Source organism: Anser brachyrhynchus (genome assembly GCF_964034855.1).
Source record: "Anser brachyrhynchus genome assembly, chromosome: 8".
Classification (NCBI taxonomy): domain Eukaryota; kingdom Metazoa; phylum Chordata; class Aves; order Anseriformes; family Anatidae; genus Anser; species Anser brachyrhynchus.
In genome coordinates, this window is record NC_137702.1 from 13614775 (window position 1) to 13632314 (window position 17540).

Consider the following 17540-nt stretch of genomic DNA (forward strand, 5'->3'; position numbering starts at 1 on the left):
GAAAAGAAAAGTTAGTGTGCTTCTACATAATTGAGCAAAATAAAAGAGCTCTTGTAGTATCTTTGTTAAATTAGGGAATGATTTTTAAAGTGTGATAAAAGGAGACTTTGGAAGAGTACTCAATATGTAGTGCTATTAATAAGATAGCTCTACCAATTCCCTCAACAGTCTGTGCTGCAGACAATGGGACTGGTAATAAATTTAATCCTGATAGGACCTAAAACATTTACTATTTACAAATGATTAGATCTAAAATGTGCTACCTGAAATATAAGCTCCAAGTAGTTACTTAAGTTATGATTAGATTTACAAACCTTATGCAGCCTGTCGTCTCTTAGGCAAGGCCACATAGACATTTGTTCACTGATTTCATGGGTCTTTGGTTCATACCTTTTAAGAGCTTCAAAAACCTATATAAAGGTGTAAGTTCTTGTGCTGCAATTTTTGTATCCAGGTTACAAAATGAAAAATCTTTCTTATTTTCACCACACTCTGACCACAAACCCCGCAGTTTAAAATATCTTCTGAAAGCTTCAGTTCAGCAAAACACTCAAATGCTTTGCAATGTCAGGGGCCATGAGAAGTGCTGCTTCATAGTAACTATTCAGAACTTTCCAGGATAATTTTCAGAAGATCAAAGAAGACAAAGATCGATCTCCTTTATAAAATGCATTTTTATATCTGTATAAAATGCTAAATTTTTAATTTAACTGCATTTGATATTTGCCTATGCCATCTCAAGTGACCATATAATTGAACTTGGAAGATGAAGTGCCACTGTGAGCTAGCCATTTAAAAATCCTGTTCACAATGTTCTCAGTTATACTTTCACTTGGGGCTTGCCATGATCTTGCACAGATAATGCATCTAACCAATAACCAACAATCATTCTGTCTTCTACTATAACATGGGCTACTGTGCACGGACATGCAAATTCCATTGTCATCTGTATGATTTGCAATGAATAGATTAAAGAGGGAAATTCAGCCAAATCCTGATCCTATTGACATTGAATTCAATAGGAAAATAGTTTGGAATAAAAATACTATTAGGTGATATCTATTGATATGTAAAAACTAGTTCAGTCCACCTCTACTTTGATGTTTTTTCCTAATAAATTTGAGTGCACTTCTATAGGCAGTGAAAAACAGAGTGTATTTTACCTTAAAATTAACTATTGTGCAGTCACTTAACTCATATATTTCATACTTTTGAGACTTTTAAGAAGTTCTGCAATAGCATAACTTCAGAAAAGTACAGCACAACAGAAGCTACAAGTGGTATTACCCTGTCAATCTCCAGGGAACATCAAAAAAGTGGTTGACAAGTATATTGAGACTTAAAAAGCAAAACTCTTGATGACACATGACGAGTTGAAAATGTAAAATAACATAAAAATTATGGTTGCTTTGCTCTTTCTGTTCTACAATTAAAGAGACACAGGTTATGGTTATGCTGTGGTCAGTTTTCAGGAGTAAGATACTTTCAGCCACAGGCTCAGACATGGCGATAGGTCTTGCAAGCCCAAGGACATGTCTCCATGCTTTCAGCAATGAAAACATTTAGATAAGACACTGAGGCAAGACATGGACGGAGATAAAATATCACACTTATAGCTACTCTGAACTATACAGACACAGCCCAGGTGGGACAGGGTATCTTAGAGAGCCTGAGTTATCTGTCATCACACTAAGATATTGCTAATAATATTGCTGCTGGTACCACCAGTACTATTGGCTCTTGTTGTGAACTCTCAAACTCACAGATGCAGCAAGGTAAATGCCCAGATGTGTTTTTCCCAGAAACATACATGTCATCATTCCTCTCCAGACCAACATCTTTAAAGGTACTCCAGATACATAAAGAGTTCCTAACCATCTCTGTCGGTACCATTTAATCATATGAATATATTCCGCTGCCAAGATCCTCTTCAAAAAGGTGGAAGTAGTCTTTGAAGAACATACTGTGTGCAGTACCTACTTCACAGAAGAAGAAACATTTTAAACTAAGGATCAGACATTTTTTACAAAGACCTGAAACACAAATTAGAGAGTGCTATAAGGACATGACTATATATTATGTCCAATTATTAAATGCTTTTTCTGTCAGGTTGAGTGCACTTTTGTTGAATGATTTCATCCATTCCAGTCCATCCATCCATAATTTCATCATATTTGAAGTAGATTACAGTTAACACATTTTAAATTGATACCACAAAGGCAGCTAGTATCTGTATAAGGTAACAAGAACAGATTCCATCAAGCCACAAACATGCTGATATGAGCTCTGCAGCAAATAGTCAGTCTGTGTAGCCTAGGTACCTTTAAAAGCCACATCAGCTTCCACTTATTCCAGGGTAAATATTGCTATTCTAAGAGGAAAGGGTCAAACCCCTGATAGAGTCAGCTGTCATTCTAAATATAGTACAATTGTTTTGTTTTGGTTTGCTTTGTTTTGTTTTGATTTGTTTTGTTTTTAATCCTGATAGTAAAACAAAGTAAAAGGAAGAATAATGGAAGATGAGCAAAACAATGACTGGGATTTTAGAGGAAATCTACATTGCTATTTTAGTTTGGCTCATGAGGGAGCTTACGAAGCAAACATCTCCCTCAGCCCCAGCCACTTTGCTTTGGTTCAGGTTGCAGAATGGCCTCAGGGTGCAGGAACTGGATCTTTTTCATGTCAAATTCAAGTGAAAGGGACACTCCACGACTGCAGCGAATGTGACCCAGGTGTTCATTCGGTTTACAGGATCAGATTAGACATAGTCCAAAGCAGTTTCCTGAAGTGCATCAGGAGTTTTGTTCTCCAGCCCCTACCTACTATTGTTGACTGAGCTTTACTTACCTCTTTAATTCCTCCTGTTAACGAGAAGTCAAACAATTGCCATATAAGTATTCTGATTTTCCTTTTCAGGGTTACAACTCCATTCAGCCCATGGGGAAAAAATAAAAATAAAAAAATAAAAAGTTTATGAAGCTAAAGAAGACAAAATATGGTGTACCAATGGGTTAATAAATAGAAAGCAGAGTGATACCTACAGGAAGCTGGGTCTTCTGCTGATGTAAATCGGGTTCCCTAGGTTGACTTTAGTGGAGTTATGCTGATTTACATTATCTGAGTATATAATGCAGTATATTCCAGTAATTCAGATGCTGATTTTAGCTAGAAGTATGCATATTATAAACACATGTTGGGGCCCTGAGGGTACTTCTGGTAATGTTATTGATTCTTTGAGAAAAGCATGCTGGGGTCACTATAGTTTGCGCACATGTACATTTGCATTATTGGAATTTAAGATAGCTCATCTGGAGCCGAATGTCTTTTTGTATCTTGAAAAGTGTCAATCACAAGTAACAAACTTCCAAGTAGTATCTAGCGGCTTATGGTAATAACTGGTAAGTACAAGAGTAATAGAGAATGAAACACAGGGAAATTAAATTTAAATAGTTTTTACTACTATACACACTATTTTTATTACAGCAACAACATCTCCACAACCTAACATCACCTTTTGCTTCTGTTTTTCTATACACCTAAAACCAACTTAACATGTCTTTAAGCAACATATCTGCAGAGTATTTATGTAGGGACCACAGGACAAGGGATTTAACTCCTCAGTCAAAATACACTGAAGTCACTGAAATTTCTTTTAACTTCTCTGAGCTTCAAATGACTCTTACAATAGTTTACTGCATTTAAACCACAGCCGAACAGCTTTAAAACTGACAAGGAGACTTCATCTTAGTGTTATAAATACGCCAATAAAACATTTTTAAAGAGTAGACTTATACCAGTGTTAAACAGATTTTAAATGCAGTTGCATTGTGTGAAAGATTATGTCAATAGTTATCTTTCTTCTCTTATAGGTCAGATTGATATTAAATACCTTCATGCTGATATGAATGTTCCTGCAATAGTGGTGGACCATTTTGTACCATGCTTCTTACAGCCATTCAGGCTGTGGACTCAGCTATAGAAGAGTCCCAGTTTCAAGTTCCTGGGCACCACCACACCGCAACACAGAGACACCTGGAAATGGAGAAAACATGCTTAAGGGATTTATTTTTTTAAGATGAATACCTCATCTGAGTCCATAGGTTAGCGAGCATATTTTAAAAACTTGGGGGGAATCAGTCACTCTGGTAGAAGAGTTATTTAACATAACTTTATCATTATTCTCTTATCAAAAGATCAGGAGAATGATGAAATAACTCATAGTATGATTCAAACCCCAAGTAAGAAGTCTGATATAAAATTAACAGAATAACTAGTGCAGTTTTGCTATCATGCAAAGTTTCTTTCACTTTAAGTGACTGATTTCCAAAGGGCTTTCTTCTCTTAAAAGTTGGTAGTGACATTATAGTTATTTCATTTAACTATCCATCAGCAACTGGCAAATTTCAAACTGACACTTACTTTGGCTCCTATTGATCACATTCTTTTCACAGCTGTTACTTGAATTTCCTTTACAGATTTTATTAAATTTATATGAACATTGAATCTGTGTCAAATATGACCTAGGAATGACCCTAAACATAATGAAAATCAAAACCATTTCCCTGTTTTCATTACTAGATTTTAACCAATTACTTCAAAATGAGCTCCCTCCCAATATTTTTTTTTTCAAAGTGAAAAAAAAAATATTTTTGTGCCATAAATGATGAAATGGACACACAGTGAAAATGAAAAGGGCACACAGTGCCAATAGTAAACAGAAAGCAGACAGCATATTAATTTTTTCCCCAATAATATTTTTCAAGTACTTTTTTATTGATTATATATCTTATGGGGAAAATTTTTACTTGTTGCATATCATTATATAAATTGAGTATATGGCTTACAGATTTTAAATAAGCTAGCAGAGTAGAGGAGACCAGAAAAGAACTGCACAGGGGGAAAGGGAGATTTGCAGAAACATGCATATTTCCAGAGCCAAACATTTGAAGGAGTGATTTTTATAGTTCAGCTGGGACAGTACTGGTCTGTACACTTCCTTTGGTGTTTTTTTAATCTTCAAGATTTACATTCTCAAACAAAATATTTATAAATGGAATCCCACTTGTATGGTTTGAAAAAGAAATGTGCTAAGAGCTCAGTTACCAGAGAACAGTGTAATGAGTTCAGAAAATGTATGCTTGAAATTTATTTTAGGTTTGTAAATTTTAAGAGATTTTTACCTTCTGGGAGTAATGTGAGCACTTTCATAATAGCCCTCTGAATTAAAAGGAGAAAAAGGCTGCAGATTTAAATTATACAATCCAATAGAAAAAGTGTTCTTATAGGAGTCTGTCAGATGATGTCTTGGATCGGTGGACACAGTCATAAATATCCAAATAATAGATCAACTTGTAAAATTTTTTATCTAAACACTAAATATGTGTTGGTTGTTTTGTTTGTTTGTTTGTTTTGTTTTGTTTTGTTTTGTTTTCTTAAATCATTCACCGATCTAGTTTTGTACTTGGATGATATTCTCAATAACATTTCCATATGACTGATCAAGACAACCAAAACCAGTTACCCATCTGTCTCTGGCTTTATAAGCGGGTTTATCATGTGCAAGCATGAAGCAAACACGAAGCAAGATAGATGAAGGGCAGAATAATGGTGCAATTTATTCCACATCTAATATCCTTAGAGTAGGGTAAGGTTGGTTACCTGCAAGTAATATAATAACAGCACGGGGAGGTAAAATAATCTAAATTAATCTGTTTTAGCTTTCCTGGTGGAACCCTCCATCTGGTCACTCTTATTCAGAACAAAAACACGTGTGTCCCATATAATCACTTTCAGAATGACCACGTGGAGAGCTGCACTGGCACAGTTAGATTGGTATAACTTCCCTTTACAGAAGAGTAAGTGAATGTGACAGTAATGAACAAGGGGAAACTCTGTAATAAGAACCCCAGTGATTTTCTTGAAGTTACACAGAATTTCTTTAGTTAAACAGGAATTTCAATCCCCAGCCAAGGACTTAACAAGAAAGTTACCCTGCTTTCTTTCCCGAGTTAGTACAGCACCCAAAGCTCATGCTTAAATGATCTGACTCAACACAACTCGTATTAAAGCAAGGGCTGGTCTCAACTACCATACTTTCTCTAGGCAGAATTCATGCTGGCATGCCAGAGCTGGCTTTAAATCAATTAGGTACACTGTGGTCAACTACCATAAATCCAGAACTCAGGCTAAGCTGCAGCCTCTTCTCCCCAGTTCTCCAAGAGCTGAAAATACCCTTTCATCATCAGCCTTTGCTAAACTCAGCTGAAGTACCATGCTGGCAGTTCCTGAGATAACTAATTTAAAACTTCTTCAGATATAGCATACAACGAGCCTTTGCTACAATTCAATAAAAATTCATTTAGCTTAAGCACATGCTTAAAATGAAACAGGCATATAATATTTGCAATTAATTTAGATGTAAAGATCTTAGTTTGTGTCATGAGCTCAATAAACAGCAATTAGGTGGTGTTTGCCTGGAGTAGGAAGAATCTCCTAGAAGGACAGTAATTAGAAAGAGCTGAAAAACATCCACAACTGTAGTTACAAGGATTGTTTAATCTACAGTTGCATATTCCTAAAATTGGGAAGCAAGTTTAAACCCAAAGATTTGGCATTATCTTGTAACAGTTTGCAATCTGTTTTATACCTTTCATCAGCTGAAAAGAGAAAACCTGAAGGATTCAAATGGAAAAACAACAACAACAACAACAAAAACTATACATGAGAACAACCTGTTTGAGGATAAAATGGAATATTCCAAATACAGGGTCAGCTATCTCTTTTGGGGAACAAACCTCAGACATACGCTAGTGAAAATCTGTTTGCAAATTTTGGACTTTGAAAAAAAACAGAACAGATTAAACATACAAGTGATAACTTCTAGTGTGACTCTTTGTGAGAAAAAAAAAAAAAAAGGCAGAATTTTGCACAACTTGTAGGTGTTGTATTTGCCCATGGGGAGACCAGCAGTTGAGAGAGAATTACAGTAGTCAAGCTCAAAAAAATTCCAGCTGAGCTGTTTGCTGCTCTTGGCATTTTAGGTTCATTGGAAATGTTTCATACATCATCACCAATAATGACAGCAACAGAAAACAAGTTCATATTAGAAGCCTTGCTAATGACTTTGCTGTTGCTGAAAAATAAGGGAAAACTGATTTTCTTAAACTGGCATAGGCAAAGCTGGACAGAGCAAAAGAAAAATGAAAAATCAACAAATGAATAAATTAATTTTTAAAATGCTGAGTTTACAGTTCTTTAATATATACTGTTTTTATTTATATTAAGAAAACGGTATATTCAGAAAATATCTGTATAGAATGAGTTCCTACAGACAAAAGCTAACATTCCTCCAATCATCCTTGTAAGGATATCTGTCCCTTTAAGGCTTTGGCTGGAATTACATACCACTGAAGCCTTCTGACAAACATTTTGCCAATCAGCTGGATATATGTTAATCAGCCTTAGTACAAGCATTGCTTCACTCTTTCACACAGCTTCTTTCCTCTGATGTTTGTTAGCTAACCTGTTGTTTAATTAAGGACTTGTCTTAGTTATAAGTTCAGACACTGACTTCTCATTAATCACTAACTAACATAATACAAATCTCTAATCATTCAGTCTTGATTCTTTGTCATCAAAGGACCTCGTTCTGTTATGATAATGAGTTTTTAATAACTTGAAGCTCTAACACCAAGGCTAAGCTGAAGACCACTCGAATGGTCCCAGAACTGTCATATGATAGGAGCATTGGGTCTCATTAGTAATTGAATTACCATTAACTTTTGTATTTGTATTTGTTACTTTTGTTCATTCAGAATAGCACTTTTTTTTTCAATGGGGCAGCAAGCATTTTAAGCCAGTTACACATCCAAAATTTCCTGCATTTCCAGATGACAGAATTGGGCTGAAATCAACTATAGCATGTCCAGGATTTTAGCGCAGATATTTTGCTTCTGATTCTCCTGAGATGCTTGCATTTAAAAAAAAAAAAAAAAAAGTATTTTTTTTTTATAAGCGGGTAGAAGAATTATTGCCTCTAAGGGTAATCCTATCTCTTTGATATAGTACAAAAATGCCCTACCTCCTTTTGAATGCAGGTTTGTAAATCACAGAGGCTTTTAATATTCTTTCATAATATTTCTGATATTTTGATTTCAGTAACTTACTCAAAATACAAGGTATTTGCTGATGCCAACATAAAAATAAAACACAGAGATATAGGAGCAAGACACAGAGTTGCTCAGAACAGTAAAAATACAGCCTTTATAGTAAACGTTAAATGCTGTAGCTATCCATAAGCTATGAAACCTAGTTCCAAGGCAAGTGTTAATATCACTGGAGCTGTTACAGAATATAGACCAGAAAGAGTCTGCAATACAGGATAATGTGAAAGTATATCATTTGGATGAGCTAATACTGTATTTATAGTCTGGAATTGCTGTGGCCCTGCAACCATGGTTGATAACTGAGAATGATCAGTCCTTTTTGACACTAAGATGTGATCTTTCAGACAAAGACTTATCTAATCCTTATGCTACTTTTACTCCTAAATTTCCCTTAAATAAAGAAGGTATTTTGGAGTGTTGATATATGTTAGTGTGTTAGAAAATGTCAAACTATTTTGCTGATGTAAAACTATTATTTCGCTGATTTAATTCACAAAAGTAAGATGAAGATAAGGAAATGCTTCCTAAGGCTGTAGGACAATGAAAGCTCAAGTTTATACAGGTGGTGTTAGCAAATGATACATTTTCAATCTATCTTGTGAATCTCGGTACTGGTAAAGGATGAATATTACACGTTTCTCAGCACAACAGATTTGGAATGTCAGAATTGAAGGTCAGTTACTCTTTCCATTAAAAAAACTCATAATGTAGGAATTTATATAAGCTGTGTTTTAATTTTCATTGATCTACAATTTTGCAATCAAATTCTTTGAGATGCTGCAACATTTGGGGAGTTTGCAATTATTCAGTCTATCTTTCTCAGGATGTGAAACAGTTTGAATACAAGGCTGACCATCTGAAAGCACTGTTTGAAGGCTTTCAACAATATAGTCCATCCCCACAAAATTTATGTAATCAGGGGATCTGCTGGCTCTGTTTCCAATTTATAAATACATATATATATATATATATGGCATATATGGAGCAGAATAATGTTTCTCTATATGAAACACCTGCCTATGTCAAGTAGTGCTTTTCACTACATGTTAACCTAACAGATGAATGGGAAGAGTCATGACTACATTCACTGAACAGAAGTAACGGTCCATAATCATTTGAATCAGGAGAGAAAAGCTGGAAATAATGACTGCAGAGGCTCAAATTATTTCTTACACATCAAAGGCAGATAAGAGTGAACAGATCTCTTTTCTTGCCAAAGCCATGAGATGAATGTAGGTTCTCATCCTACAAGCCATGTGCAGAAGATTGCTGTGGACAGAATTAACAGCACGGCCACAGGGAAACTGCCAAGAGAAGGATGCTTTGGTAGAATGAGACTTGGGGCTTAAAGGCCACAGCCCTCAACTCTGAGTGACTACAGAATTTGACCATAAGCTATTGCAATGAGGGTAATGTAGTAGATAGGCTAACAACTAACTCACACTCAATGTTATGCTTTGTTGATGGTAAGGAAAACTTTGAGCTAGATGCATATATAATGTTTACATAACATAAAAAGCTTTAGGCACCTTTAAAAAGTTTTATAACAAAGTATAACTTTTTAAACCTTCAGACAGTTCTGTAGACAGAGATGCAATAACTATCTTTACACTACAATTTTCCTAATTATGTTTGATTTCTTTTACTGGAGAAAAAATCCCATTCTTATGTGAACACAAGAGATCCTGATCTAGTGGATGACATCCCGGCCCACGACAAGAGGGTTGGAACTTGAAGATCTTTACGGTCCTTTTCAACCCAAGCCATTCTATGATGATTTCAATACATTTAATGAATGACTTTGTTCACTTCTACATATATTGGCATCTACTCTTCTTGTAAAATTATAGTATAAATGGAAGAAGGGGATTGAACTGAAGTATTAGATGAACTTTTTCATGGGATGTTTTGTTGGCTTCAGTTGCCTCTCTTTATACCATTATGTTTGGGAAACTTGCTTCATATTATTGCAGAGAATATTTGTTCCCTTTCAATGGGGTTCAGACAGAGGTTTTATATTCTCTTAAGGACAATAAATGTCATGATGCTTTTGGGTAGTTTTCCATTGTATGTGGTCCTGTCCACCTCTTGCCAAGTTTTGACTGTAGAGTCAAGATTTTTGGACAAGGTTACTGGGAGGAGGTGGACTAGATCACTCTCTTCTGCTGTGTGTTTTAGGAAATCAGTTCTAAGATTTTATTATTTTTTTTTTAAAGGCTATAGTAAGGTAATCTCTGTAGTACATTTTTTAGCTAGAAAACATAGTCTCAAAGTATGACAGATTTTTCACTGTGCAGTTGTAGTTCCTTTACCTACCTCAAACAATTTTAATAAAAGACTGCATGTCACAGATCAAGACTAACTTATTCAGTTATTTGCAAGAAGATTGTTTTAAAAATGAAGAATGTATGTATTGCTTGTCACTTCTAAAGAGGACTGAAAATTAATTCAGTTGTGTTTCTTACCCTACACAGATTGGAGTAATGGTTTTATCCAAAGTAATAGTTTTGTTGATTTTGGAGTATAACAATGCTTTTCTCTCTTTATTTATGGATGAAAAGTAGCTATTCTGCTTATCAGTGTGCACAGATCTGCTGACTTCACATTCCCATCATAAATTAACAATAGCTCTGATTTTTCTTTACTTCAAAATTTAGTCTGTACTAAAATGATATGGCTATGTGTCACTGATCAGACACAACATAATTATGTCTAAATTCCCACTCTTGAGATTTTAATGAAAAATCTTTCTTAATCTGTTCTATTTTGTACTAAAATATTTCCCTAATGATTGCAGTACATGCAAAATGCAGTGTAGATACACACATATCCAGTTGTTTACCCATGAATGATGTAATGATCTTGATAGTATTTACAAAATATGATGCAGGAAGTTTGTTTAATCCAGACTAAACAGAAACAAGGAGTCCCATCTTACTTCCACATACATAAAAACATGCACAGATGTAGACTAACTTGAGAGAATGAGTACACAGCAGAGAAAGGGCTTTTTGCCTTGTTACATTTTAGGTGGTATTAGGATTGAGTTACAATATTAGTTGTTAAAGTTCTCTACCTCATGAAAGCATGTTCATAAAAGAAGTTTAATGCTCATCATACTCACCAAAACATACACAGCATATGGAAATATACATTCAAAATATGAAAACACAATGAGAACATAATGTAATGTGAAAATGTCTGAAAACAATTAGAACACTAGCAACGAGAAAAATAAGTTGTAGCAATTCCTGTCTCAGCATGTCCAGTGAGAACTTTTTGGTTAGTATTTGAAGACCTACTCACACATCTGTGTGCAACATTCTGTTCACAATCTACTGCTAACATGTTTAGAAGAAGTTTTGTGTAGGCATGTCTTTATACCTGTCTGCCAAACATCTGAACATCCCAGATGTCAAACATCACAGTATGCCCACATGAAATTATACTATAAACATTTAATTAGGTTTTTAATGATTTTATACATCACTAAAACACTGTTTATATGTCTTTGAAAAAAGTCCTTCCATTCTGAAAGTCCATATAACAGAAAATCCCACATAAGTTGTCGTTTAGTTTAGTTAAGTGTTAATGTCCCATTTTGTCCTTCTACCCTTTGCTTTCTCCAACTTCATTCATCCTTTATTATCCAAATCCCTAGCTCTGCTTCAGACAACTGTTTTGATTCCCATTGCCTCCAACATGCTCCCCCCAGTTCTGGGCATCTTCTTCAAGAATAGGAAAGCCAAACAGCTCTTAGCTCTGCTGACTTGGAAAACAGCAAGTAGCTAAAGGCCTTCCTTCTAGTGAACCTTGCTGAAAAGGTCTGTGCTTTTTTATCCTTTATGTATTTTGATTAAGATGTTCTAAGCAGCCATGTGGCCACACAAAATTAGCAACAACAGGGAATTTATTAGGTACTACTAACTATGATCTCAGTTTCAGGTAATCAGAAAACAGTGCAGTCATAGTTCCCCTGCTATTAAAATCCTGGTCACAGCAAATGATTGGTGGAAGGAAGGGCAGCAATTTAGGTGAAGGGGAATGAAAGAAAAAAAGTCATAAAGCAGAAACAAGAACCTAAATCTAATACTCCATCTGGAAATTTATTTCAAAACTCCTGCTACACAAACACTGATGCTTTTTGACACTTTCTGACAGAGCACTTTAAAAGGAAGTGTGTTTTTTTCCTCCCTTTGCTTATCTAAAGTAATATTCACTTTCTTATAATATCAATGGTGAATCATCGCTTATATTTTAGAAGTGGTAATTTTAAAGCACAGTATTTAACATCTATTTATCTGTACTTTTGAAACATACTTCCAAATATTTTTAATTTAAGTTCATATTTCCAAATCACAGTTTCACAGTTATTTATAAAAAAAGAGACTTATGTTACCACTATCACGTTCTTATACAGGGCTTGCATACCTAAAGATAGTGGAGAAGTTAATACCAAATGACAACAGTATAAATTTAGAATGTAATAGCAACAACTCCTTACTTGGACCATATTATTCCACAGCAAAGGTGCCTTTTGGTGGATTAGGGAAGTCTGCTTCTAAAATCCACACAAAAAAGTAAAGAAGAATAGCTTTGGATGAATAACTGTTCCACACTGGCCCTGCTGTACTTTTCCTTACATTGGCAAACCCTGAGAAGTTTGATCTATGCTACTGTAATACAGGATATTAGCAAACATGGTATTCACCAGCAATGCAGCCTGACAACATAACAGTATTGCATTAAATGCATTTAGAAAGGAATTAATTATTTAAAAAAAAAAAAAAAAAGATTTTATAATGGTTGTTGTAACCTCAAATGTGTGTGCCTTTAAAAATCTGTCTTAAAAAGGTCTACTGCTGGTTCATCTAAAGAAGCCATAATGTTGTAAAAATGCTACTGAATTAGTCTGCAGAGTGAATAAAGATGAATATAGCCCTTGTGGAACACTATCACATGAAAAGGGGTCTACACCTCATAAATATACATATATTCTACACACTCAATACAACAGCGTCCTTGAGAGTGATACTTTTACTGAGTTATTAGCAGATGTTTTGCATGAAAACTGAACATCATAGGCATTAAAGTAATTGGATGCCAAGCAATCTCATATTATGGAGAATACTCTCCCAGGGAAACTTACATGCACATCCACACCTAATGATGAGCTCTTTTTAACATTTTGTTGCATTCAAAGCATTCAAGTCACATGCAGTATAACAGTCCCGTGTGATGAACTTCTTAGTGACTTCCATACTCCTGCTTCTTCCTGATGTCATCTGGAGCTGGTAGTTTTTGACTTTAGTCCTAGCTTGGAATCCACGTCTGTCCCTATACATACATAGTATTATCCAACTCCAGTTGTACCCATACTACCTCAGTTACTGCAAAACTTGCAAGAAGGCACCACACCTATCATTAAAAGTTTCAAATACATTTGATAAACTCATAAAAGATCTATGGGAATGGGACTCAATGTTTACTAATATCTGAATCTTTTAAAGGCAGATTGACAATGATGTCAAAAAAGAGTGGTCACATTGAAGCTTTTCCTGCAAAGTAGACTTTAACATATTTCTATGTGTATCTTTCACTGTGGGACCATGCTGCAACCTTTCCACTCACAAAAACACTACAGTGACTTTAACTCCTCTTAGTCTGTTTTCATATTTGTTTTCATAGAAGTTGTAAGGATTTTACTTTTTTATTCACATTTCTTTTTTTTTTTTTTTTTTAAGTGCTTGAAACTGGCTAGTGATTAAAAAAGTTAGTACAGGATCATACATAGATGTATATCAAGTAATTGTGGATCCATAGAAAAAGAGAATTAGAGCAAATAAAAAGTAAAGGCCTTCAATACATAGATGTACTCAATGGAGAAACATAGTCTACTTTTCCACATGCAGATTTTGCCTTTCAATTTTGAGGGAAAAAGCGTGTAATTTTTAGGAGACTAATGATAGATCTCTAGAAAAGAAATAGATCTCATCTTGAAATAGAATCAGATAGTCTTGGCAGAAGAATATTTGTTTCTTCTGGCTGTACTTACATTACGCAGAAAATGTGTTTCAAGACATCACAAGAATTAGATTACTCCCTAACAATCTCTTAGTATTAACAGAGACTTAAAATGTAAGAACTGAGAGAGAAAGAAGGAGCATTAATGAAGATGTTAGTAAAACAAGTTCATTAGGAAAGACAATGAAATAAGGATGGGGAAGGAAGTAGCTTGGAAAATCTCAAGTTCCATTTCTCAAAGTCAAAAAGAAACAGAATAAAAAGTTAAGAATGATGGAAAAGCCATGGTGTTGAAGATGATTGATAGAAAGTTTATCTGTAGAGGAATAAAGAATTGAGCAATAATGTACAGGTAAAACTATGGCTGGAGAAGTGAAATGCTTCAGGAAGACAAGTTTTGGAACACGGAGAGTTCTGACTGCAAAAACTGGCCCAGCGTTGAACGGAAAGGAATAGAAGGGAATGTATGAGATTTCTGAGTGAGGACTGATAGACACGCACAAGACCAGATTTTCAGCTGCTATAAATCCAAGGAAGTTCAAATATATTTTAGGCCCGCTCATAGCAGCTGGAGCTCCAACAGCACAGCTAGCAAAGAGGTTCATTCACACTAGGAATCCACCGTTACCACGTGCAGTGGCAGGTAGCTGAATACATGACAACAGTCTTCATCCAGGGAGAATAAATATGACAAGTGCCTAAGTGTAAAGAAACTATTCTTCCACACTGAGTTTCATGAAGCACTTTTCAGCTGAGAACCCAGGCCATTACTCTTAATTGCATATAACAGAATTTTGTAAATAAACCATCTAACAGTTTTCAAAATCCATATCCCCTGAAGTTTAAAACAGAAATATGCTTGACTTACTGAATCATTAAAGAAAGCTTTTGAAAAATTAAGCTAGGTTTTATTTATATAGTACCATAACTGCAGTCTGGATTTTATTGCAATAAAACACACTAAACATAAAACCAAATCCCTGTCCAGAAGAACTCACGATATAAATAACAAATACAATAACTGGTGAAACATACCAATTTTTCATGCTTAGATATTTCAGAAAAACAGCCAAAAGTAATTTTATAAACTTTACAAAACAATCTACCTCTGGGATTAAGAACAAGCATGAGAAATTTAAGCTAAAAGAATAATTGTTTCAGATAGTTAGTGGCAGCTGAAAATAGAAACCAATAATGGAAGTGCCTTGTCGACCATAACTTTTATAATGGTAGCACAACGCTATAATGAGAAAACAGCTAATTGTTTTTTTGTTTATTTGTTTCTTACGAAGTCTCTAAAAAGATGGATGAAAGACAGAAATCCAGCTTCTCGCCTTACATATTCTATTTTAAATAAGGCTGTTGGAAAATATTACAAAATACACCTAAGATTTATTTTAAGCAGTCAGCTTTAGTAATTCTAAGAAATATTTCCTGCCCTATGTCAGATAGCCCAAGCTTTCAAATCACCATGCTGAATTTAACTCAATTTTTAACTTGTTTTCTGTAGGTTAGTGATTTAATCATGTAAGTACTCACTAATGAAGAAGGCCAAAGTGATGAAATCATAGCACCCAGCATCCTAAAGGACAAGTTCTCAATGCTTCCCAGATCTGGTCTCCTTAAACTCCCTTGGTGACTATGTTTCTCCATGTTTTAACCAGTTACAAGAATTTACATAGGAAAGATGACCTCTTAGCAAGTTAGCCATCCATATTGTACTGTTAGCACAAGACCACTTGTAAGCACAATGACAAGGTAGATTATCTTTCTGAAATGAACTATTTATTTTCTGATTTTACTATGGTTTATTCTTCAGTGTTAAGGTTGCTTTAACTGTACTATTTCTGCATAAAATCTACACTTATAGTCTGTCATAAATCTGTGTACATTCTGTTCTGTAAAGGCTAAAATCAACCTCTTTCTGCCACGCTAACTTTCCTCATTCATTTTTGCAACCAGCTTAAACTAGGACATAGACACACAATTTCCATATAGGCTTTTTTCATATTTCATTTCATATTTCATTTCATATTTCATTTTTTCTAATTTCCATATGCTTTTAATGTCCCCTTTTTCTTTGTACTTGAAACATGAATGCTTTTTAAAGTCTTGCAGATTTTGAAGGAATATGCACTATATTATTGTTGTCCTGGTCTAGAGCCTGTCACCTGCTGTGCATGGGATCAAATGCCAGGGGTAGGCTGTGGAGAAATGCCACAGCTGTGGGATGGGTTACCCTGAGCACCAAATCCATGGACCAGGTAGCTGTTCAGGGGACATGGGATCGTGGCACCACAGTTCTCTGTATTTGCTCAAGTCGTGATGTACGTTCATGGACAACATAATTCTTCAGTAGTATAAGTGTTGTTGAAAAATACAAACCAAAATCACATTCCAGGAATAATTATTGTGCACAAATATATTTCCTAATTTGGATGAAAGCGCAGATTTCTTTATCATTTTACAAAAATACCTTAAGAATGGAAAGCCCTTTGAAAATACTTTTTTTTTTTCTAGTTTCAGTAACTAAGTTTAAATAAGGTGCTGTATACTTACAAAAATATCTACAGAAAATAAAAGGACCACACTCCGGAGATATATTTGCAATAATGCAATAGGTCTTATAAAAATAAAATAAATTTCAAAAAAGCATATCTACATTAAAATATTGGTTGGATTTCAGTTTTTATGGCAAACAGATCTTAGTGGATTTCTTTACTGCTCCTAAAATAAAAAGAGTGAAAGAAGAACTGTATCACCTACAATGCTATCTATAATAATTTCTGTTAGCTATAACTAAACTTAAAGTTCTTTACCAAAGAAATATATTAGACTTCAGAAAAAAAAAAATATATATATATATATATATGCATCTACTGTGGCACTTTAAATCCTGTATCCAATTTAGTTTCTTAAACCTTATCCTGTTCTAACTCACTGTAAGATTCCTCAGACTCAGCTCTTGTGGCAGTCTTCCATTTGTACAGAATCTAACTCAACATGATTATCTGTTGCCTTTAGGGCCTCATAGAATAATAACAAAAACAACAAAAATATTAGCAACATTGACAATCAATCTGAAATGTAAGGTAGGATATATAAAGTGATTCTAAAATGGTTTTGACACCTGGCTGTAAGAAACAATGTTTTCAAAGTATTATTGTACATCAGCTGATGCATATATTTTTCCATCTATATTCTATTTCTGTACTGCAGTGGGCAGTCACAAACACTTCCTCTCACCAGCTTCCCAGTTGAAATAAAATTTCATAGAAAACATTTCTTTAGGGAAAAAAATAAAGATACAATGTTGTATGTACAATTACATAAAGTTCATAGGGAAATTGG

The 17540-nt window shown here is 34.7% G+C and overlaps 1 long non-coding RNA gene across 1 annotated transcript in view; it reads right to left on the minus strand.

The window, feature by feature from the left end:
* Positions 1-1229: 1229 nt before the first annotated feature.
* Positions 1230-17540, minus strand: part of LOC308198804 — a 94206-nt gene continuing 77895 nt past the window's right edge. The window contains exons 3-5 of the long non-coding RNA XR_013954209.1: positions 3890-4032; positions 2848-2924; positions 1230-1976 (exon numbers count right to left, since the gene is read on the minus strand). This is a non-coding gene — a long non-coding RNA (uncharacterized lncRNA). The remainder of the gene's footprint in view (positions 1977-2847; positions 2925-3889; positions 4033-17540) is intronic.